Genomic DNA, 25,479 nt, shown 5'->3' with positions numbered 1-25,479 from the left:
CCTCCATGCTACTGATGCTTGGGGCTGGGTGGTGTCACCCTTCCACTTGTTGAGCAGTACCAGGGACATGACCCAGCCCTTCACGAAGCCAGCAAACATTTCTGTTTAATTTTCCTGAAGCAGACAGTCCTCTCACACATGCACATATTTATTCCAGGTGCTCAAAGGGTGAGGGCGATGCCAAACAGGAGGGCAGAGAGAGAGAGACCAAAAGGCCAATCTTTACTGTTTTGCCACTTTAGGCAAAGGCACCTGTAAGTGACAAGAAATCAGACTTGATAAGCAGCTATTGCTGGTCCAATTTCCATAATTTCCATGGAAACCTGCCAGACTGTACCTGCCAGTGTACATGAAAGTAGTGTATGAGAAAGGAATATTGCAGCAATCTGTTTTCCTAAGCTCTCCAGGGGCTTGCTAGCCCCTTTACCAGCCACTAATACCTTCATCCTAATTACACTCCCATCCAGCCAACAAACTCTAGTGGCAACAGGAAGTGGACCAAGGTAAAGACTGCACAAAAATTGTGGGGTACAGAAGTATACAGGAGCCCAGTTTGTTATCTGTAAGGAGAGCTGCACACACATCTGGGGCTCAGCCAGCACTGTATGCCCCACACACACACATTTAGGTGAACTGAGGTACCTCCTTTTCTTAAGTGAAAAAGCACTACAGGAAAAGTCAGATTTATGAATTTCTAAGCTCGAAGGCTGCTTGCTGACTGTTTCCCAGTCATTTTTAGAATTAAAACCTTTGTGTAAAAGTTTTGGACATTGAAACAGGTAGAGAAAGTACAAATTTAATCTGCACAGGGAATAATTACTGTTATTGTTATTGTTGTTATTGCTATTATTATCATCATCATCATCATCATCATCATTGTCATTATTATTGTTTTAATATAATAATAAATTTGCAAGGGTATTCCACATTTTGGGTCACTGGTGGAGCAAAAGACAAATAGAACAGGATAAGCAACAACAGTTATTGGAGCAGAACAGCTCAAACCTGGTAGGGAAAATCATCCAGTTTGCAAGGCTGGCAGCTACTCAGCCAGTGAATGGGCTCTCATGGCAACGAATCCCAAGCAGTGATTGAATTCAGCACAGGATTTCTTTCTCACTTTTAAATTCTAGTTTACAGAGCTCAGGACAAGGTTTGTTAAATTAGGCTATAATTCCTCCATTATAAAATGACATCTTAATGGTTCTGATCTTTTGGAAGACTTTTAGCAGATTAGGAGGTGATGGGGTAGGGGAAAAGATTTATTGCAAGCTCAAAGCCATGTGGTAATCCAAAGGGATTTATAGACAGTACTCTTCACTGCTTGTGCTGAACAAGGATGTGAATTATTTGATTCTGATAACATGAGAATCCTCTTCCAATACAGTATGAGCTTGACAAAACGTGAATAATGCTAAAAAAACATTCAGAAGTAGAGCTTTCTCCTTTCCCCTTTAGTTATCTTTAAAGGAGTAAAGACCTGGGTTTGTATAATTTTTAAATCCCCTTAGATAGACAGAAGCTCTGAACAAAAACTGAGTTGAATGTCCATGGATACGGTTACATGGAAAATTCCATTAGAAATATTTTTCCTAGCTGCTGGAGTGTGCAAAGTCACAGAAGTTAAAACTTAGTGCAAGGTTATTCATTTCAGTTTGGACATGCAAGTTGTTGGGATTTGGGAGAGAATTTTAGGACAGGATATGGGAAATCCAAATTCATGGCCTAGTTCAGCCTAGTTCAGACAAGATATTGGGCTTAAGGGTGCCCTCAGATATCCTGTCTGGCTGCATCTGAGCTACTTTAATTAGTAGCTCTCCAGTTGCTTTCCACAGATAATCCATTGCAAGGAGAAAACCACCCTTTCTAGAGTTGTCAGTAAAAGTGCACGTGTAGCCAATAGTTACACCAATTTCATCAGTATTATCAAGACTATGAACAAACTGCAGCTTAAAGAGCTTGTACATAATGTTGTATACAATAATAGCTATTTGTTCATTTGAATCTGAAATATTAATGCAGCTCTCATTAGATTCTCTTAAGAGCCTCATTGATATATAGCTCTGGATTAATTACAGAAATTACAGTTTTTGTTTCAATTTCAGGGTGCAGTGAAAAATTATTGTCTTCACACACCAGAGGAGACAAAGGGTCTTGGATGATCAGTCCAAGGTTATAGATTAAATCTGTGGGACATCCAGCGAGAGAAGAGCTAAACCCTAATGCTTCATTCTTGCTTCAGTCTCCACACTTTGAAAATTTTCTTTCAAGATTTTTAAAAGAGTTGAGAAAAGAATTGATGTTCTTAGCTGGTACAATTGATATTCTCAGCTGGAATAGTAGAGAAATCCCATAGCAGAGATACGAGCACAAGAACAAGTTCAATTGGGAAACAAATAGTTGTTAGTTCAAGAATAATGTAATAGGAATTTATTTGCCCTTAATAAAATCCCAAGTTTAGTTCCAAACAGGTCTGCTCTTCAGACTGATCTGGACTGCAGACAAGCTAAACGCCCTTAAGTGTTTGTCTGGTTTTGGTACTTCTGAGTGCTAGGTCACACAGAAGTTGGGCCACATACAGAGATTGTATTTCTCATACCTGAGAGAATTCTAACCCTGGAAAAGGCAGAACAAAAATTGGAAACTGGCAATGAAAGCCAAACTAATTCACTCTCAGACCTTGATTTTTTAAACAGACATAATAACTAATCATTTGCACAATTTACCATGGAACAAAGCAGATATTCCATCACATGAACATTTTAAATGGAGTGTTTTTTCAATGAGATGTATTTATTAAGTTGGCAGCACTATGCTTCAGTTGGGGGGGAGAGAGGAGAAAATGCCAGATGGAATTTGCTACTTTGTATTATGAAGGGGGATCACACAGGAGATTCCTGCTACCTATAAGACCCAGAATCTTTCTTTAGAGGTATGCAGTGACAGGATTTCATTGTTGTTAAAATCTGATTTAATCTAGAATGTATTTCTGCAGAAAGGCAGGAAATGACCCCAAAGAATTAAATATGGAAAATTTGATGTAATTCCTCAGGTGAACATTTTGTGAACCACACACAGAAGAGTGCTTGTGCATGTTATTTTCTGTTTTTTTCTCAGAGCTAAACCTTTGCAAATAGTTAAATGTGCCCTTCACAACTGACAGCTGCTGCATCTTTTGTGATTTAACACAATTCTATACCAAAGAACTTAATTTGATGACTTTATTATTTTTTTTCCTTTCTGTGTTCTTCCTGTTGGAGTCCAGTTCGTGATGATAATTAAAAGCCCGTGCCATTTCAGCTGGGGAAGATTCCCGCCCTTCTAAAATATGTGTGTTTATTTCCTTCAGATGTACAATTACTTTTCTCACACAATAGTTGCTACAGAGCATAAAATTACTTCAACGGCAAGTTTAGCAGTTAGAGTTACATCCTCGTAATGCTTTTAATTAGTCATTAGTCATTGGAATGGAAACTTAATAGTTCTTTCACTTGATGAGGCTGATTTTCACTGGAAGAAAAAGCAGCTGTCTCCAACCATGCTGAATTTGAGGCTGTGATGAGCCATGGGTTTGTATCCAGGACATACAGAATGCTTTACCTCAGTCTGCTTGGCAAGAGCCAGTGCTCCAGACTGCACTCTATGGATTGCTCTGTAATCTGTCTGTGGATTGCCTCACAATCTGCAATGAGTCATAACGAGAGGCTCCTTATCATGGTAGTTTTAAGATCAAGTTCAGGAAATTCAACAGGGTTAATAAGAAAGAGGCACTCACCTCCATGCAGTAATAGTGTCAAGTCTATTTAGAGCTCCATCTTATGGGCTGAACTGAATTGTTGTGAAGAGGTGGAGTGTAACACATCGTCACTCTTCAGTGAGGATCTGAGCTCTGCATAGCATCTGAGCAAGTTGCTGGCTGTTGTTTAACTGGCTCGGGTCAAATGCGTGCCAGACAGCACACCTGGCAATGGCAGGAGCTCTCCCGGGCTTTCAGTCCTTGTTTCTGGGCTCATATCAATGAGTTTTACAGATCCCAAGCAGGAGTGATGGAGCGGGGCAGCTACATCAGTCTCCAGGCTGAAGGGGTTGCTGTGTAGCAGTTGCCATGCCAAGCAATCCCCCTGGTCACAGCTCTGCCTGTGGCAATGGCCACAGACTCCCTGTTTAGTGCCAGACACCATGGTTGGCTCCCTGGTTTAGTTTCTGGCCCCTGATTCCCCTGCTCGCAGATTCCCCTTCCAGCTGAAGCAAACCCACCTTCCTCCACTGCTGCCATGGGTATTCTCCCAGTCTGGGCCAGTGCAGGAAGCTTAGGTGGGTAGATTGGGTTTTTTGGCCTTAAGTCACCACCATCTATATCTCCTCTCACCCCAAGACCTAACAGCAGCCCCTGGCACCACTTCACCACTGTTAGAGCAACTTTTTTTTTCCTGTTTTTGTGTTTTTGCAGAGATGCAGAAGATGCTTTAGGCTTATTCAAGTCCACCATAGGTCATGAAGGGAAGTAAGACACAGGATGACTTTGTTCATGTCATGTTGACTGTCTACAGTTGAATACACAAGACTGAGTTGTAAAAGCGAAATCTGCTTCCATCGCTTTTTTTCTTCCCTCACACAAATATTCACACACCACCAGGCTACTGTTGGCTCCCTGAAATATGATGTTTGTACCTGTACACAATAAACAACTGCAACCCTGTAAAACAAGAGAGATCCTTGTCTCACTCCTACTCCCAGCACCTCAGGAATGCAATGCATTAGGCAGTAGTAGCTCAACAAGTGTCTAGTTAAACAAAATGACCATCAGTCTCTGCAATTGGAGCTCATGCAGTTCCCAGCCCGTTTTGCTGAGGAAGGAACCCTGTCTCAGACAATGATATTTGTTTCAGCCTTATTTTGATTTACAGTGCTGCTCTTCACTTTGGTATTTCATGGTGAGCAATGTGTATGTTCTGCAAGACAGTGGATAACAGTGGATAATCCTCTCTTGTTGGATTAGGAATTTTTCACCCAAAATCTGTTTTTATTTCAGTTGCCCAAACCTGATAAGGCTTATGGAATTAATAAGATTATATGACAGAGCACCTGCTTCTGCTCTTCCTACCTAAGTTTTGCTCAACTGGCTGACTTCACCCTAATTTGATGAGATATAGGACTCCTACACTCAGCCCTTCTGCAGGATGCAGGTCAAGAATACCCTCAAGGAAAAATTGTGTGGGCCCTGAACATCTCTACAGATCTGTTTTGTACAGGTAGGCTTTTTCATATCAAGTAGGGAAACAAAAGCATTCAAGTAGTCTTAAAGGAGATAAAGCTCCTGGCTTGGGGAGGATGTGGAGTTGTAGAGGAGGTAGGAGGAAATCCAGTGTGAAACAATCAAATATAAAGCTCCTAGAAAATCAGACCTTGTTAGGCCTACAGCTTATAGGAACAACTAGTTCATTATGAATGCTGGATTTTGCAAAATTGGTGTTTAATTTTGGGCAATGTTATTAGTTACAACTATTTTCAATTTTCCCCTTGGGCAGAAAAGCCAAATGGAAGCAAAATATTTTTTTAATTTGGGGTAAATATGCCTAAATTAACGGAAACTGCATTACACATAAATTCTTCTGACATTCTGATTCATGCAACTGATTTTATGGCCATGCTACCTGTCCCATGAACAATTGTTGCTGCTGAGAATTCCCCACACACTGCGGTTTTATATCTAAGACAATTTAGTTTTGGACCCACTTCAAATAAAAAGTAAACATTTTTAAATAGAATTACGTTCAAAAACACTTTATTCCAGGAAAGAAGTTCTGTGCTTTGTCATTTCTACCCAATTAGGATCAAACATGAATCAAAATATTAGAATTTTATATGGAAGAAGAAATCCAATTTTTGAAATAGACTAGCTGTGATTCTATATTTACTTAAAAATCACATTTTTATCAGCCTATTTATGATTTCATAATCTACACCATCCTCTTCAAATGAATCTATTGATAACAATTAGTGAGTGATGCTATCTTACAAGTAAGGAAATATCAAGAAATGTGTTTCTCATGCAAATTAATTGGAATATTTGGAAATTCTCGTTGTCTTGAATGGCCTTGGGATCGGGTCCCTGGTGTGTTTATCTAGCTTGAAATATTCCCAAGGTTGTGCTGCTCTGAATGAGAATAAAGTAATTCAATTCCAGATATTAGCCTAGCAGAAGAGGAAAAAAATTGAGGTCATAGTGTGGTTATGAATTTTTTGTTCTTTTTTTGCTGCTTTTTCTCAGTGTGGAAGTAGGTAAAGCTTTCATCTCTTCTGGGCAGCAGTTATGAGGATTAGGTAACAGGAAGAATTTCATTTAATCAGTTCAATGAATTTTGCCTCATTAGAAATTCATGCAAGCTGTCAAGTTCTAAGCCCTCCCAAGATTGCCCTGGTTTGTTTTTTTATTTTATTTTTTTTTTTTTTGAGAAGTGCATAGAGAGGTTTTATCCATGGACTGTTGAGTTCAACTAATTACATTAAGTGCTAATATGATTTCCTTGTTTATGCTGTTTGTACAGGAAGATGATTGTCTAATCCTTTAAGCAGTACATTTAATTTTGGTTTCTATTTCAAGTCTTTAAATTGTGTTAACTACTTCTAGTTCTCAAGGTAAGCATAGTCTCAATCTTAAATGTTTACTTCTGAGTAGCTTCAAGGATGAAGCTGCTCTGGTTTCATTTCAGGCAGGAACATCCTTTCATGCCCGCTGGTTCTAAGGTGGAGGGCAATGGTAGAAGTGGGGAGAGGGAACAACAACACTCCTTTTCTAAAGCAAGTTCAGGACTTAATCTGCAAAATTGTCTCACAGTGGGTGGCTAAATTGTTCATTGCTACACTGCAACCATTATTACTAATTATTAGTCTGTCTGTCATTTATGTCTAATCTGATCATCCATCTCTATCTAAGTATTTTAAATCTGCATATGGAAGTAGAATGAAGTTATACTTGGACTAGAAAATCTGTGTACATTAATTACATTTCCTCTCTTTGGAACTTAATTTCTGTTGTATTTCTGAAATAATATTGAAAGGAAAAAGAGTCAAAAAAGCCTTGAGAAACAGACAAATAAATGTCCTGCCTAAAATTACAGGCAGACTTTATGGCTAGTCTTCTCTGTGTTTTTCTAGTTTTTATTTTAAAAAAAGAATTAAATAAAATTAGGGATTCTGACAACTGTCATATTGAAGACCTGGAGCTTTGATGGGAGTTTTACATCTCTTGCTGTATTTCACCATTGACTCTTATTCAGATTCTGTGCATAGGTTATAAAATTTTGTCCTGCAATATAGTCAAGTGTGACATCCCAAGGTATCAGCGCCCAAGAAGCAGTAATGATTCACTCTCTTTGACATTTCCTACAGGTCTTCTCTAGAAAAACTTTCAGACCATGATCCATTATTTCTAGGCAATTCTTGAAAGGTGATCTTAAAAACAAATCCTTATAATTTCTCCAGAAATCTGCCTAGAAGGTGCCCAGGCATCTGAATGTCACCTGGAAAATTTGCAGGAAGAGGCTGTAAAACTCCCCACCCTGAGATCCACTAGTTTCTACTGTTACCTAAGCATGAGTCTCAAGTGCAGGTGTACCTAACACACATTAGACAATGTACAGATAAAGGTAATGGAGACACCTTCACCTGAACCAGCTGAGGATGTACTTTTAGGACATGCTGCAAGGGTAGAGACATGCAAACAGAGAGATTAGGCTTGAGCTATCAGTTGTGTCTTAGATGAATTAGTTTAAATCACTCTCTTTATTTCCATTTCTACAAAAGAGAAAATGGTGATGCCTCTTCTCTTTCATTTGTCTTGAACTCCTATTTAGGTGATAGACTCTTAATATCAAAGACATTCTAGTTTGGACATTAATTCTTTATCTTAGTTACAGCTGGAATCATAGAATATCTCAAGTCAGAAAAGCCCCACAAAGATTATCAAGTCCACAATCCATTGAGCCTATCTAGTACATATTCTTTCTTCATTATGACTACAGGAAACACCCTGAAGGTCATATCCCTGGTGGCTTAAATTAAGCTCTTCAGTCCTCTACAAATTATTAAATTCTCTTGTATTAATTAAAAGAAGATTCAAGTGAATGAATATTATGCAAATTTTTGAAGGAGAGGGAAGAAGTTGCCATGGGATTCTCATCAGAATCTATACTGGGACTTTCACTGTTTAACAAGTAATCTGGAAAACTGATTGAGTAACGTGGGGGCACAGTTTGCTGACCATGCAAAATTAGGACTGACAAAACTAAGGCAGCTAAACTGGAGCAGAACACAAGGAGCTGTAGAATATGTCCTGATAACAATAACAAAACATCCAGTGAAAGCCAACAGAAAATAATGCAGCTAGGGGAAAATGTATTATTTGGTGATTGGCCCAGCAGGAAACTTCTGACAAATTACCTTGGCTATTGCAAATCTTAGTGCCTTAAGCCTGTCCCCAGCTCAACACATACACCTCCTCATTTCTGTCAGTCTAAAGAACCCCTCTTTTCTTGTTTAATGATAGAGGGTTTGTGACTTGTTCTTTACCTTCCAAGTATTCCACAGACCTCGGTCAGGGTACAGAAAGAAGAATAATTAAGGTGGCAAAACCAGCAGGAGGTAATTTCTAGTAGGGAGGAATCAAAGAGCCTATAAGGGGGTCATGCAGGGAGAAACAAGACAGATTTGCTGCGGTGAAAATTGTTCATAATTCAGCAAAAAAGACTGTGGAGTCTGTGTGGACCTTCCCCTAAACTAAAGAGAAACCCCTATCAAGCCACTGTGTGCAGCTATGGTGCATCATCATCCTGACTCCTGAGAGGAGCTCTTCTCATTCTGTGCCAAAAAGGGGCCCGTTGAGATGGGCACCAAACAGAATGACAGCTTAATCAGGAAAGTTAGAATGACAGCTGTGCAAGGAGACAGGAAAGAGACTGAAAATTCTTGGCTTCCAAGACAGATGACAGGGACCATGAGTATAGAGTCAATTCTCAGAAATCACAGATTATGTAAAGAGAGTGAAAAAGAGATGATGAGTTGCTGCTTTCTGCAGTCTAGGAGCAGAAGACACAGAGTATTATTATAGGGTGTCAGAGCATATAAAACTTGGAAGAGAAAAACCAATTCCCAGTAAGCCATAACTAAATTGTGGACCTTGTTGACACAGTGTTTTATAGATGTTTAAAAGTATTGATGGATTAAAATAGAAGTTATAGACTTCCTGGTACCTGTTAAATTCTTTAATGGGGATGTAACCTGTATTTCAGTGTTTTCAGAAAAGAGAGGACTATAACACAAATATTTTCAAAAACATCCAGCATCATCTGGATCAATAAATATCCTCAGTTCTGTCAGTCTAAAACCCGCCCATATTTTCTTAGTTTTGGTCTGTTTTTTTTTTTAACTTCCATGTTAACCTGATCATTTCCATTACAGTGATGGACAAAAGAAAACAGAGTCAACAGAAACATGCTCATCAGAGAGCATCAGGCTGCCTGAGGTCAGGCCCAAGCTTTCCAGATAGATTACAGAGCAGATAAAGGAGGCCTCTGGCTCATTCTTGCTAGTGATAGCTCACCAGAAGGGGGGAGATGACTTTCAAACTCCTGCCTCTGCCTCTGCTAATCAGGTTATAAAATCAGAATTTTGATGAGCCACAGTTTGTTGCAAAAGGCAACACAGGCAATTTACATCTTTGTGTACTCTAAAGGACACAGTGTAACACAGCTGAAATGCTCCAGTATTAAAAGGCAGAGTAAGTGATGCAGGAGGCTACCTGGGTGCTTTACAGGTGCAATATGTCTTATCAAGGACACTACCTTTAGCCTAACTTTTACCTTTATTTCCAAACAGTTTTGGACATGAAATTGAAAAATAATATCTTAATCTCTTCTTGAAGCTCAGACCAAACAGTTTAGTTGGACTTTATAACACTTTTATATTTCATATTCTTTTTAAACGGGAAAAAAAGCCTAATTTACAGTCAAGTATCGTCTTGTAAACTGTTGATAAGACTTTTCACTTTGGTATTTAAATTACCAAAAATTGCTTGCATTTGTATGTAAATCATAAATTTGTAGCTGAAATATAAGGTGCCTAGTTTGTAAATTCAGGTCAATAACTGCTTAAATTCAAGTTGTACTTTAAGCTGATTGCTTTCTCTTTACTACCTGCATCACTAGTGTGGGTATTGATGCAGAAAGGAAATTCCTTAGAATTGCTTGAGCAATTGTTGCGATTTTTTCATTATTAAAATTATCTCCGAAGAAGTTTTCATTATCAACAATCTCGGAAGACATTTTCTTTCACATAAAGATTGGGTTTGGGATGAAGGGAAGGAGAGGAATTGCTGTGAGGGTTTTGATGGAAACTAGAAAAGCTTTAGCTAAAATTTGATTTATTAGAAAAGCAATAATCTATTTTTTTAAAAGACATTTTCTTCAAAATCATTATGCTTTTATTGATCTGCTTCCATGGTTACATACCATATTTCAATCCAGGGAAAAGGACTCTATAACACATCATTACTTCAGGCATATGATATCTTTTTTGAACACAGGAATAGATTGATAAGGTTATCTCCTCACATTCCAGTGATTAACAAAGCTTTTGGCAACCCTTCCTCAATACTTGAAGGACAAAAAAATAAATAAAATAAAAATTAAGAGGCAGGCAGAATGAATATCTGGATTGAAGTTTGCTGATGAAAAGACTTGTACTTCATTTGAACACATTTTCCTTGCAGACCTGTCCCTTAGTAGCAGTGCTGCCTTAGTGTAAATTTAGAAGCTTATAATTTTCAAGGTAAATTAGACTGGATATGCACTCTAAATTTTAGGATTTTGCACATGTGCTTGCATAAAATATATTATACATGTCACCTTGAAAAAGCTGTAGAACTGTAATAGTCAAGTAGGTATCTGTATAGATGAATTTTTAAAAAAATTGTCTGATCATAAAAAATTGTTGGTTTCTCAACAGGATGCACCAAAATTATAAGCCATTTTACCTTTATTTGCAGGAGCATTGCTGTGATTTCAGAGGGACTCATTCCCCCAGCTGGTAAGTACTACATATATGTTCTGATTATGGCCTCGTGTTCAGGGTAAAATGTTGCCCTGAACTAGGCACACCAATGCCCTTAGGTTAAAAGGGGTCCTATGATCTATGTAATCACAGCCCCCACGTCAGAATCAAGCTGACTGTGGTTTAGCTGCCCACAGACAGCAGCTTTTTTCAACACCAGGAATAATTTCTCTTCTGCAGAAGTCAAAAGGATAAATATACTCTTGTCAGACTTGGTGTCTCTCTGAAAGCCCAATTATTTTCAAATGCCTGTGAATGCTGGTGGATGCTGGTCTGGCAGAGATGTCCATAGGGATGTGCACTCCACAGCTGTGGCAAGAATCAGATCTCTGGTCTTGGTCCTCAGGAGCCAGGAAACCTTCATGGTCCCACTGAGTAAGGACAGAAGAATGCACTTTTATCCTGGGAAGTGGCAAGGTCTAAAGTTTTCTCTCAAAGAAGTGAATGACCTGCTAAAAGCAGTGTTAACCTTAAAAGAAGTTTAGCTTGCCCTGTCAGGGCTCTGGTCTCTGTAGACTGCTCAGTCCTGGGAAGCCCAGGACTGAACTCAGCAGATTAGTCCTTCCCTCACCGCAGAGATCATGGCAGTGCCATGATCCTCTGTCAGGGAGCAGCAACTGTATGAAATGGTGATCAGCCAGCACAAATTCCCACTCAGAGCTGGGATGGGCAGGAAGCATAGATGTAGTTTTTTTCACAAAGCTATTCAGGCAGCCTCTGGCCTCAGTCCTAGGGCTGAGCAGCTGCCTGCCTCATCCTTATAAATCTGGATGACGACAGTCCTGGACAAAGCTAAGATTCAGGTAATCAGGAGTTCCAAATTCCCCAGATACTCTCGCAATTGCAATCAAAGGTACCAACTAAACAGTGCTGGAGCCTCAAATCCTCTTTCTACCCACTGAGCCATGTCTAGACACCACTGCTACTAGTTTCTACTTGACACAGTATATTCAAGACCAGTTTTACTGAAGCCTTCTCAAAACATTCATTTGTTTTCTGGAAGAGGATTAAAAGCCACACAGACTTTCAAAGGACCTTGTGGAAAACACTGTATTAAAAATATTACTATTCAAAGTAGGCAACAGTCTCTATCCTAGAAGTGTAAATAAAGATGGGAATACACATGTATATCCATATACCCACACATATATATGGGCCTATACACACATAAATGGATTCACAGCCACCATGCACAGATGTATACACATGACTTTTGCTTGATACTTGAGAAACTGGTGAACCACAACTAATCCAAATCTGCAGAGATAGGCAAGGAACTATGCCTTTCTCCTGGGTCAATGAACCATGAAATGGTTCAGAGAGGTCACTCCCCCAGGGCAGTCTCTCTCCCCTGATGCAAGATGGGCTGCAGTTCCAAGTGAGACCTCACCATACATTGTCCAGGCTGCCTCCCTACTCCTTTGGGAATAGCCATTCCACACAGTAGCTGAACAACCTTCCCTGGCTGTCAGTTTTGTGCATCCTGGCATTTCTTTTTTTTTTTTCTGATCACCACAGGAAATACTACATTAAATCAGCATCAGCTGTAGAGTTTCATGTTCTGGCACATCCTGGTGTGCCAATAGTTGCAGTCTGAGACCCATACATCAGCATGTCTTTCAGAATAGCTAAATCATTCCTGACAAGTAGATGCCTGCAGTAGTAGTAGATGAAAAACAGATGAAAAATGGGCTAGTTTGACATAAACAGGCTTTTGGAGAAGGAACTTACTGGCTGGCTTGCAGAATTCTCTCTTGGCTGAGGATTCTCTGGTTCAGTGTATTAGTGCCGAGTTCTCCTCTCATCACTCTAGTGGTTTTTCTCTTGCAACTTTATTCATTTTCCCTACTCTCTCTTCTTCGCCTTCCTGCCATCTCCAGTTTCTGGTATCAGAATGTCTGAGAGCTAAAATTCAGTTTTTTTCTTCTGTCTATCAAGTCTTCAGGACACTGAGACCTGCCCAGCTGGAATATTTTCAAAATACACCAGTGTCAACAAACCTTAACCAAATGTATTCCTCCCTGGCTGTGCTGCAACTAACTTCTCCCCTCCCCTGTTTTGTGTGATTTTCATGAAAGTCATCAGCAAGAGCTATTTGAAAAGGTCATTTTCCACCTGGAATGAGGCAAAAATTAGTTGAGAGGAGAGAAGCAAAGTAGCGTTCCATGAATGCAAACTTCCCCTTCTGTCTGAAAATAACACCACCAGCCACAAACATACATACTAGAAACTGCACCATTTCCCTCCTCTTGTAAAGGCATCACATAATATTTGTTGATTTGCTCTGAAATCAAATAAAACTTCATGTATTCTTCCGAGCTCAAGGGGGAAAAAAGCCCCAACAAACCAAAACAAATTCACCAGCAAAGTCTGACATGGTTAGATTCTTTGTTCTGTGGTTGCTCTGACTTTAGAATTTCCACAGGAAATGTCATTATCACACACTGCCCTTTGACAAACATTGTGGGAGCTGAATCCACAGGGAAAAATGTCCCTTTTAGGAAGGGTAGTGCCCAGTTTCATTATTTCCACACCTGCAGAGAACAGTTACAATTTTCTCTGTAGTGCCTTTTTTATGATACAGATGACAAGAAAGAACACTGATTTTGAGTGGTGCTTGCAGGCAGCCAATACTAGTGATGAAGCCTTTGAAAATCAGGTTTCCTGCTTGTAGCACTGAGCTGCAGTCTTTGGGGAAATTAATGGCCTTTCTACACTCAAATCAGAGAAAAACAGGGGTCCACTTCTGCCCACTGCAAAGTAAAAAGAGAGTAAAATAAAACCCAGTCCACAAAAACATGATTTTTGTATAAAAGCAGACTCAGAAGAAGAAGAGCTGTCCTATGGTTTGAGCAGAAGCCTGATTTTGTGGGACAAGCACTAGCTCTACTAAGTGATTCATGGTCTTAAGAGACTGGGAATGTCCTGGTCATGATGCTTCAGGGACATTCACATCGCCAAATTATGGTACCCTTGATTTAGTCCCGTGTGCTCTTCCCTGAAATGTTCACCATGCACAGGGGTTTGATCACCTCTTTCAAAGACAGTACCCAAAGTACCCTGTGGTTCTCAGTCTACTTGCTGCTGGAAAAGGAAAGGCAGCAGATGTGTTTTGGTCAGGCAGGAAAAATGAAATGCTTTCAGGACATATAAGAGGGAACAGCTGGTGGTGTCCATGGGAAGAGAATGGTGCTCTCTATTCCACTGAGGTAGTTTTCATCAGGAAATGTCAACATGGCTGTGCAGAGTGAAAAAGAAAGTAAAAAAGAAAGTCAGAAAGATGTCAGACTGTCAAAATGGGGCAGGTCTTGGAGCACAGTAGCCCTAGCAAGGCCCCAGAAGCAATGGCTTGGACGTGTTACTCCTGTCTGTCTGTCTGTCTCAAAAGGGTCCTATGAAAACAGATGCATTTTAAGGGTGCTGAGGTCCACTCCCAGAGGACATATATATATTTATACACATACACACACACATACAGTTTGTCTCTTTGTTTGAAAGGAGAGTGTAATTCTCCAGAGTGTTGCATTTTTTCAAGAGCTCTTTCTAAGCAGTAAGGGAGAAGAGGCTATTGCTGTATGATAAGGAAGTTTCTGAGTGATAATTTAAAGATAATCTTTTAAGATTCGGAGCAACCTCATTATGCACACTTCTAAGTGACTTAGATACAAGTTTTAATTATTTCTATCTCTATCTTGCAGTTTCCCCAAGAAGCCTTTTAAAAAAAGCCCACAGCTCATAGCTGAACTGGGGCCCTGCAATTCATAAACTGTACTTTAACTTTGGTTGACTGGAAATAGGTCTAATCCAATTGCATTCCAGCCTTCACTGGAATAATAATACTGAACAAATAACCCCACAGCCAGTAGGACATTGCTTTTCCTGCCAATCTCAATTTTAACTTGATTGTTTCTTAATGCCATAGGCGATGTCAGGGTGACTCAGGACAATATGTTGTTGAGGAAGAATAGTCTGAAATATTACTCTTAATCCCATTTTATAGGTGCCTGTAAATGTTAGTGGTAAACCATAGCCAGATACCTGTGGGGAGATTTAATAACAGGGCATTATAGCCAGAGGACAAAAAAATGGCAGCCGAGACCTTCTTTTTTCTGCTCCTCTGAGGATTTCTCACTTGTAGGAGTGAAATATATCGTACGAGGTGATAAAGTTTAGTTTAACACCAAAAACCTCTAACAATCCTTTTCCCTCGCAGGGTAAGCAGTTGTGAACTCAGCTGTGAAAGAACCTCAGTGAGACAGCACATTTCACTTGTTGAATCACAGAAGGAAAGAAGGGAAAAAAAGCCCCACAGTCTACTTTTATATTACACTGGCAAAAAAAAGGAAAACTTTGTCAACTGCTCTTATTCCCTGGACTAGAGAGCAACCTCTGGATAACAGCACTGATACTTAGCTCAATACTTTCTAGGGTTGTATTTAACTTTTTAATGTGTGGCACCACTTTGGTGAACAGTCATACTTGATTTTTGAATGCATGTGTATTCTCCTTGTGTTGTTTCCATCTGACAAACTCAATTGTTTTTATCATTCTTAGTCTCTAAACACATATGTTTATATATATATATATATATATTTAATATATTTTGTATTCTTGATTTCCATCCCAACATTAAGATTGTAGCTGATGAATCTTTCTGTAGGATAACCTGGCCATATGTGTTAACAATGCTTTCCATCTTCATTTCATCAGCTTATTGGCCTAAGAAGCAGGAGTGTGTTAATACAAGGCTATTATGGAAAATATTAGGTACAATCAATTCCAAAATGTGACCTTTATGAACTATATTAGTTACACTTTTCAAGCTTCATATACCTCCTTTCAACACTGCTTGCTATCATCTTCTTTTTTTATTCCTTATTTTATAAGTTATTACTCCTCCACTATAACTACGTTCCGGTCCTCCAATTTACTTTTCCTTCTCTATCTTTTTCCACAATTTTTTAACCTATAAAATGCTTTTTTTAAAGGCAAGAATATCTACCTTTCCTGTAAGGGAAATTCCCTTATCAAATGCAGTTATTTTGTGATCTACCTCTGGAAAATCCTCATTTCATTTGATCCCACTTTTCAGCTACTTTGACATCTGGAGTTAGTCTTTCTACCAAAGTGTTTTAAACATTTGAAGGCTACAAAGGACTAAAAAAACGGACCTGCATCATCATTTTTCACTTTTAAAATATGTGCTATTTCACTGCTTAAAAATGTGGTATTTGTTCTTCAGTCTTGCACTACCACCTCCTAACACAGCAGTCTAATGAAAATAACTTTCTATACATTAAAATTTGTCAGAAAAACTATTCTCATTCATGATCACTCCCATGAGAAATGATATAGTGATTTTTCCCCATTTCGAAGCCCTTTATATGACACTTATCCCAAGAAAACATGATCAGACATACTAACACGAGAAATTTTGCATCAAAATGACCAAATTTTCATATTTTGTTTTTAACTGATGGATTAGACAGTTGAAATAAATCTTCTTAAAAGTAATAGAGAGCTTGAGGTTTTATTGAATTAATCTGAGAAAAGGAGCAAGTATGATGTGCACTATGCAATGTCTTTCAACCTCATTGCCTGCCTATTAGGCTGCAAGAAAAGAATATTTAAGTGTCTGTTTATTAACTGATTGTCAAAGAAATCTGATTATTTCCGGCATATAGCTTTGCACAAGAAAGAGTAAGATGAACTGAAGAGGAACAAAATGATTGATTCATTTCCTTTGGGGGAGGGGAGGGTGTAAAATAAAATAATGAAACATAAATGTGTCAGATCCATTTATACAGGATTGATATTTAATTTAGCTCCCTTTGAAGTTGAAATTAAATTTCTTAAGAGGTATTATTAAAAGGGAGATGGAATGTAACCTTCCATCAAGCTACCATTATTTTAATACATCTTTAAAAAAATGAACTTTTTTTTCCTGAAGTGTGCTGGTAAATTGATTTATGCAGTTCTAAGCAGTAATTATGAAATGTGCTTATCTAGACACCTTCTGTTTCTATTGATCCTACACATTATTCTGATGAAAAGCTCATAATTCATAGCATTCTCGATGTTTAGAATTGTTGGAATTATTTATAACTTGCAGTCCAAGGGTGCTGCTAGTGAAATGGGGTTTGAAGCTGATTTGCAATGCACCAAATTGTCTGTTTTCAGGCCTTGAGCACAGATAGTTACAGCACTCTGCTTTGCAACCCACAAATGGAGAGTGCAGCACCACTGTGGAAGAAAAAAGACCAGTGGAGGGTAAGGAAGTGACAGTCTTTCCAATAGTTTCAGAAAAGGAAAATGTCTAAAGCAGGAGATTAAGAAATCTGTAGAACTGCTGCAATAGGCAAAACAAGTGCTTTGATGGGTGCTGGGAAAAGAAATGATTGAATCTACCCTAATGTTCTTCTGCTAGTGGCAGTTACTTCCTTCAACAACCTGTGATATTTGTGTTATTTTCTTCAGAGATTTCCTATGAGCTAAACTGAAGAGGTATCCACACTGTAACACTAAACCATCTGTTGAAGTTGTAACTGCTACTACTACTAGAAACTGCTGGGGGGAAAATAATAGCCTTTCCTTCTCAGAGCAGCGAGGACTGAACCAAAGGCTGCCAGTCCTTATCACAAGATTTGCTCCAAAAATACCCCCTCATGAAGTCATTATAGGGGAAGATGTCATGTGCCAGACATGAGAGCCCTTCCTACTGCTCTGCTGTGAGCTGAAACCCACACAGGAGCCTGTGAAGAGGGAGCAGCTTCCCCTGTGTGGCTCTGCTGGGAGGGAGGAGTGTGAGGACAGGGGAGGGAAAACAAGGCAAGAAATGAGAGGACAGGTAATTTAGTGAACAGGTGATACTGCTCTGGAGGTGTGTGAAACAGGGGTGAAGTGTTGCAGCATTTTGCTGTTTCTTGTGGTGCTGCTGGGATTTGACTGTCCCTGCCCATGCTTTTAATGGGGATAAACACCAGTATTTATGGCCCTGCCCTGCCAGCACTGACTTCAGGAACTACCTGGCTTTTCTTTATCCTTTAACCCCATCAGGGACAAACCAAACCAGAGAATTTTTGGGCACCTTCTCTATCTGCAGGAAATTCATGTGCTGTGTAAATTAAAAGAGAGGGTGGCATTTATGCTAAACCAGGTAGTAGTGACAGCAGATTTAGTCCAGGGGAGGAACATTCTGAGAGACACAGTGGTGGCAACACAACCTGACAGCCATCAGAGTCATTATCATTTATCAGCATGGTACCAGCCAGTAGCTTCAAAGACATCTCAAAAGTCTCTTTAATGGCACATTTCTATCCCATAGCAGAAAGAAAGCTGATCTATATTATGGAGATATTACTTGGAAATTTCTGGTCCACATCTAAACACAGTGATGCACAAAACAAGATTTTTATATTCCTGTCATTATTACCCCTTTGAATGCTACTTTGGATTAGGATGAGGACATTTTTCCTCATCCAGACAGGCCTCTCAAATGCCTGTGAAAGGCCTTCTATAAATATGCAACTTGGTGTTATCCAGAATAAAATTATGGTCTGCCACAGGCTCTGTGAGACAACATTATAGGCCACAGATGACCTAGAGGCTGTAAATCATACATCTCTCAATTAGGTAGAACAAAAAAGGGCATATCCATGGAGCTGTCAGAAACACATGATGTCACAGTGAGCTACAGTGCTCTGAAACCAAACACAGAGTGAGGATATTCTAAAACAATTCCATAAAGAAGTGCACAAAGTGCACAATTAATTATAAATAACAGAGCCATGGAATTTCTTTCAAAATACAATAGAACTTCTTAAACTGAAGCTAATTGACATCCCTATTGGCACTGATCTTCACATTTGAAGATTACACTAGATCTTAATAAAAGTAGGAAATTGCAACTGCTCAGCAAAAAGAAAAAGAAGTTAACCCACCAATAGCCACACGCTCCATCCAAACAGCTGTTGGGCATGGAATTTACAACACAAATTTAAATTCTAAGGTAGTCAAAATTACCTTTATTTAAATTCAATTTGTGCTTTGTTTGGTTTTTTGTTAGCTTGGTTTTTAAAGTACTGACCGTCAGCATCAGAATTTTCCTTAGATGTGACTACATAGCTGAAATTTCATTTAGGAAAAAGTTTGGAACAAAAGGGATTTTTTTTTGTCTCATAATGACTTCTTATTTCTAACAGTATTGTCAGAAAACAGGCATTCAAATAAAGACAACAAAAGAAACAAAATGTATTCAAACAGTTCTAATGGCTTAAGCTGAGACTGCTTTTCATTATCAATCTCCTGGGGCTTTCAGAATCATTTTACAGAATTGTTCAAGAATACACTGAAAATTGTTTTGTGAAGTGACCAGTTGTTTCTAATCCTGTGTTTGACCTGCCTGTGTTGCCAGCCTCAAACAAACCTACCCTTACCTGATGCTAGTCCCAAAACAATAAACTCAACCACTCTCAGGGCGTTGGATGAGCAAGAAACAGTGACAATGTTTATGAAGTCAATTATGTTAGTAACTGATTGAATTAGGATTAATTTACTTTTTCAAAATCACTATTTTTTCCCCCATCCTTCTTTCTTTTCCAAAGACACCATAATAGGAGTCTTTGGAAATTGTTTATCAACTTAAAGGAAGCTTGGTTCCCTCAACAACTTAACCAGAAACATCTCTCAACTTCAAGTAAAGCTTTTTCTCATCTTCTTTCAGAGCTTCTGACTCATTTTATCTCCAGAGACAACTTTTCTACTTCTTCCATTCCTGGTCCAATGTTTGCAAATTCCTGGGAAATGAAATGGACAGTGAGCTCCTCTCTGACATTGACCCAGCCAGCTGAGCTACCAGCTGCCCTTGCTCTCGTGAGTGGTATTTTTTGGGGTGTGAGAAGAGGGAGGGACATTTGTGAGCAATATAATTCTACAGAAGCTCACCCAGGAGCACGGCAATTGGAAGATTCATTCTGATAGCAAGGAAGCAAATTAAAGGGTGAGCACTGTAGTCTGAGCCAGAGTCTGGGAAAGTTGATGAGAACTGCTCTTCCATTGCCTACTGGCTCCTGCATTTTGAATAAGCTCATTAATGATCTTCAGTTGATGTTGGCTGAATGGTAAAATAAAATATCCACTGAGCTTTAGAGCCAAACTGCAAGGAACTAATTATTTTAATGTATTCTGTACCTGGTGTGTCATGGGAAATCAGCAAAAAAAGAAAGGAAATCCCTAACTTAGTGCAGCGCAGGAAACCTCTCTCACAAGGACAGCCATAAACAGGCTTGAAGTTGAGGATCTGTGGTCAGCGTGGCCCTACAAGCTTTGTCATAACACTCCAGGAAGTGTTTTCTAAGACATCATCTAAGAGGGAAACTTCTCATATAGCTTAGAAAGTTTTCTCTAGAGCTCAGCCCTCAGGACAATTATATCCCAGAGCACCTCAGGGGGCTGCTGCCAATAGAGGCTTGATTTGCTGTCCATCATCAGCTTTCTGTATTTTCTTGGAAACTGTTCCTTTAGGCTGGTTCATTATTTTACAATATACCCTGAGGTGACATATATCTATTTGGGTAGCAACGAGGAAAGGATATTGTGACTGAGGAAATTTGGTACAGAGTGTTGGTAAAGCATCAGAAACGGAGTTTTGGGATAAATTGCTTGCATTTCAGGTGCAGAATCAGATTGGGTTTAGAACATTCTTTTTATTTAATTAATTTTGCCAAGGAGAATGTCCAGGTTTTAGAGATTTATTTCAATTTGTCTGGCCACTGGATAACCACCAACACAATTATATATATAACTATAAGGACATGTCCACCTTCATCTTTTCTTATTTCCAAGGACAGTCCACCTGGTAAAAAGAAATGGACTTAAACAGCAGTACAAACACCATGACGTGTTTGGAGGCTGGTTTCTCAAACCAGTTCTTTTTGCTCTTTCCAAATCTCTATAATCTCTATAATTGGCAGAAATACAGACAATCCATCTTGTAGAATATGTGCTTGACTTGCTAAACATGTTTGACTCACACTTCATTAAAATATGTGTGTGTAACACTGGAGGAACCCTATGTTCTATAGGCCATATTTACATGATTTACATTAATTTTACTCAACCATATTGTATTATTATTAAAAGGTTGTGGGCTTTTTCTGTTGGCTGGCTGGTTTTTTGTTGTTTTGTAAAGGGTTTACAGCAAAAATCTTACAGCATTTAAGCTAAATTTGCAGTAATCTCTCAAGAAGAAAAAAAAATTGTCTGAAAAACACAAGCATTCATATGGACTTTGAAAGTACCCTTAGTCTAGTCAGGGAGAAAAAGTTGGACCATTTTACCAGGAGAGATGTTAGATTCAGAACAAAAGTTCTTAGATGATGTTATTGGCTGAATAGAAGATTAAATTAATAGTACCTGATTGAGATATTTGTCGAGCCATGAGATTGTCCAGTAAACCAGAAAGAAAGGCGGAGGTTACAAATCATTCATTAAAATTTTTTTTCGTCTCTATAGTAATCATACTTGGTGTTATCTTGACACACAGTGCCCTTTGTGACAAGGAAGATTGGTACTAAATCCAGCCCCACAGTGAGTTTATCCAGCACCCAAAAATATTTTACAGTATCCCCTTATTTATTAAGGGAAGGGTCTTTGTCTTTCTCAGCATGCTGAGTGCACCATGGGTACTTCACTCCTCCTGCATGTTAATGTTAAACAGCATCTAGCCAGGAGAAGGTCAATGCAAAGAGATCATTCCAGAAACACTCACTCTCTTCCCTGACCTGAAATCAGTGCACCTTCCTGCAGATGTCATCACCAAATGTCAGCTGGTGCAGGCTGAGGCAGCACGCTCTGATTTCCTTATTATCCACTTGCCGAAACACTTCATTATTCAACCACTTAAAAAACTGCCCCTTGTCACACTCCTGATGGTGTGAATGCACTGTGAATGAGCAGAATTGAGTAATTTAGGCCCAGAGACATTTCTTAAAGCCTTCTAGCTGACTCTTAGCAAATTTGCCTGTATAAAGCCCACTGCAGAACTTCTCCTAAATACTTTTTTTTTTTCTTTTTTTAATTTACATTAAAATCTTGGCATTGATAACTGAAGTATAATTTATCTCAACAAGGCAGATTGGTTAAAATATATTCATTCTGAGACAAGAATCCAAGTCTGGAGGAATGCAAGGAAATGTTGAAATTGGAAAAACCACCCATGTATCTGTACACACGGGAATTTCCCAGGAAACTGGTCTTTCTCCATAGATCCCACTCTAAACAGCAAGGCCAATTTGCATCATGTGAGCACCTCCCCTTTCTATTCTGTTCAGGATTTTCCTTCCTCAAACAGCCTGTGCCAGCATATACTGTATTGTAAACAAATCACTACTTCCAGTTTATCCTGTCTTACAGATCATGAAATAATTTCAGCATTCTTTATGATGCAGTTTCAGCTATGCCTGGCCTCAGATATTTTATTGCTGTTTATGATTTCTCCAGATTCCCAGTATGTTCTGCATACCTCTCCCTGAAACTCAAGTATTTTCTGCCAGTCTCTTCTCCCAGGAATGTTTCTTTTCCTGTTGCCCCCCATTCTCTGCCTCTCTCTGAGGCACAGGGCTCCCCAGACTGTTCTCTCTCCCATTCTGGTTGTCTCGTGTGAGTAGACTGGTAGCTTTACTAATTCAGCTAAGATGCTCCTTCAGTAAAATCTGATATATCCCATGTGTAAGTTTTATATGAGCAGAAGGGAGACACACCAGCAGGTCCCCATGGACTGTTCACTGGGCAGTACAGTTTTATCTCGTTACCTGCCATGAAGAAAAAAAAACTATTGTGTTTTGTAGTTAAATAAGACTGTTTGAAAGCACCATAATAAAAGAAAGAGAGAAATAAAGAAAAGAGTAATGAGAGAAGCAATGAACAGCTTTCCAGGGAAGCTAGAAAAAAAAAAAAAGGAGGAAAAACAGGAAAGAAGAGTTGATGAAGCAGAGATGGAAGAAAGGCTGCTCAGGCATGCTTCAAGAGAAGAGGGCTGCAACAATATGCAGACTGCTTGAAAAGGCAAAAAGTTTTTCTTAAGCTAAAGTATTCTTCAGCTAGAGGAAAAGAGAAGGAGGATATTTATTAACTAACAGTATCAGAGACTAACTTAGGATATCTCAATTTTCAAACCGGAATTTATAAATTATTTATAGTAAGGTGCGCAAATGCATGAAAAGCTACAGTATTTAAATCAAACTGAAGAGATCAGAGTGAAGTAGAATGATTTCTGAGTTTAAAACCTGAAGAGCTATTTTAATCCAGTATTATCTTTCTGTGTTTTTCAATGAAAAGACCAGATACTAAACTTTTTCCTTATTGTTTAATATGTCTATATTCAGCTTCAGCTGAATATAGACATATTAAGTCAACAAGAATTTAGCTCTTCAAAGAATAAATATAAATTATATCCCTGTTAAGAAAGATTATATAAAATCACCATGGGTATATGGTGTGATAAATATCACAGTTTGATAGTATAGCACACAAAGAGAAGAACTTTTATTTTTTTAATTATCAAAGGGAGAAAATTGACACTCATGTGCTTGGTCGTGTTCCTCAGACTCCAATCAGACCTGCTGTGCTAACAAGAAACTTGTGCTAAGAACATTTCTCCTTTTTAGCATGCACAATGTGACTTCACATCAAAACACCAGGATTTGGCAGTAGGCAGTATTATTCCTATGGGGAAATATCCCGCGTAGCTGTTTCCTAAGGTGACACACAGGCTAGAGGGACTCAGTTGTCATACCAATTGTTACCACCTATAATTACTTTCAAAGATTCATGTCCTGTAATGAGCCAAGACAGTCCTGTTATCTTTTTGCAGTGATTGATCTGAAACATCTGTCATCTACATTCTCCTGGCTAAGAGAGATGTTTTGCTAAGGAATGATGGGGAGAGCCAGCATTGTCATTGAGTTACAGTACATTATGCATGCAAAATCAAAAACATCACACAGCAGTCTCCAGCTGAAGATTTAATGGCATCTAATTTGAAGCCAGTAGCATTTTGTTTTACAAGGTGGCAGTGTAAACATGTTTGTTTACAAGCCTGCTGCTCGGCAGGTCTGACGTGGCAAAGCGTCAGCAGAGGATGACAAAGTGGAGCCATCTTCTGATGACTCCAAGCTCTGCCAAATCATTCCTGCTCTGATAGAGAAGGACAGATTCAGAACCTACCCCCTTTTTGCTAGTTTAAATAATCTGTTAATTGCCTGTTTATTACTTCACAGAGTCCAAGCTCAAGAAATTTGATTGCCTGGAGAAACTTCCCATTGACCTCAAAGCATTTGTAGGACGAGCTTCTGCACAGATCCAAAACACATTAACCTGTACGTGTTGAATTTCTTACTTTGCTTTAATGAACAAAGCATGGCAAGGTATTTGCAATGTGTAATTAGTAAAGACAAGCTGGCTCCTCCAGATTAAATAATAACTGAAGGCCGGATTGTAAACAGAACTCATTAAAGCTATTTGGATTTGCATTACCTCAGAAGCTAGCTCTGGTACAAATTTTGGCTTCGGATTCAAACCACGCTGACACAGCTTAGGGGAAATTGGCATTTGTTTTGTTATTTCCCTGTTCGCCTTTTCACATTATGGAGAGAACAGGAGAGGAAAATCTGGAGCTGATTTTTTCTGGCCTGACTGAAAGGCTAGAGCAGGGAAGCTTTGCCTCACATGCAATTCATTGTCCACTTTCCAATGGACAGGCAAGAATTTGATGAGTTTTTCAGTTATACAGAGAAATTGCCAGCTATTTGCTGCAGAGAATCAAGATTATTTTTAAAAACTGATTGATAAAAAAAATTAAAAACAAAACTCCAGAAAAGTGCATTTTTTGTACACGTGTCTGTTAGTGTGTGTGTGTGCTCGTGTGAATGCATTTGAAATTTTCTTTCAGAAAGTAATGTATAATTTAACATATCAAACAACTTCAGAATACTACACATCTGAAGACATAGGGAAATATTAGCTTTGATCTTCGGGTCTCCTCATAGGAGCCACAGGGAAATCCACATTTGCTTTATCCATCACTTACCCATACCTACTGGAAGCAAAGAAATGCAGTTCGTATAAAACTTATGTAAATGAACACCATGACACATTTTCCTTCGAAGTTTAAATATTGAGAAAATGTTGGACTTTAAGGTAAGGAGCTCTCATGCAATTGGTACAGTAGGAAAAGTATGCTGTTCATAGATATGAATCACGAAATTGTGTAGCAAAAGGAAAGCAAACACCAATGAAACAGGTTCCAGAAACACACACACTTTTATCAAAATGCAAGGAGTCCTGCTGCAACTGCGTTTCCATTTTAAGCAA

This window comes from Corvus kubaryi, unplaced genomic scaffold (genome assembly GCF_017639235.1).
Source record: "Corvus kubaryi isolate FWS band 111438036 unplaced genomic scaffold, C.kubaryi_AGA036_p1.0 138, whole genome shotgun sequence".
In the NCBI taxonomy this organism is placed as follows: Eukaryota; Metazoa; Chordata; class Aves; order Passeriformes; family Corvidae; genus Corvus; species Corvus kubaryi.
Note: the sequence above shows the minus strand (reverse complement) of the source record.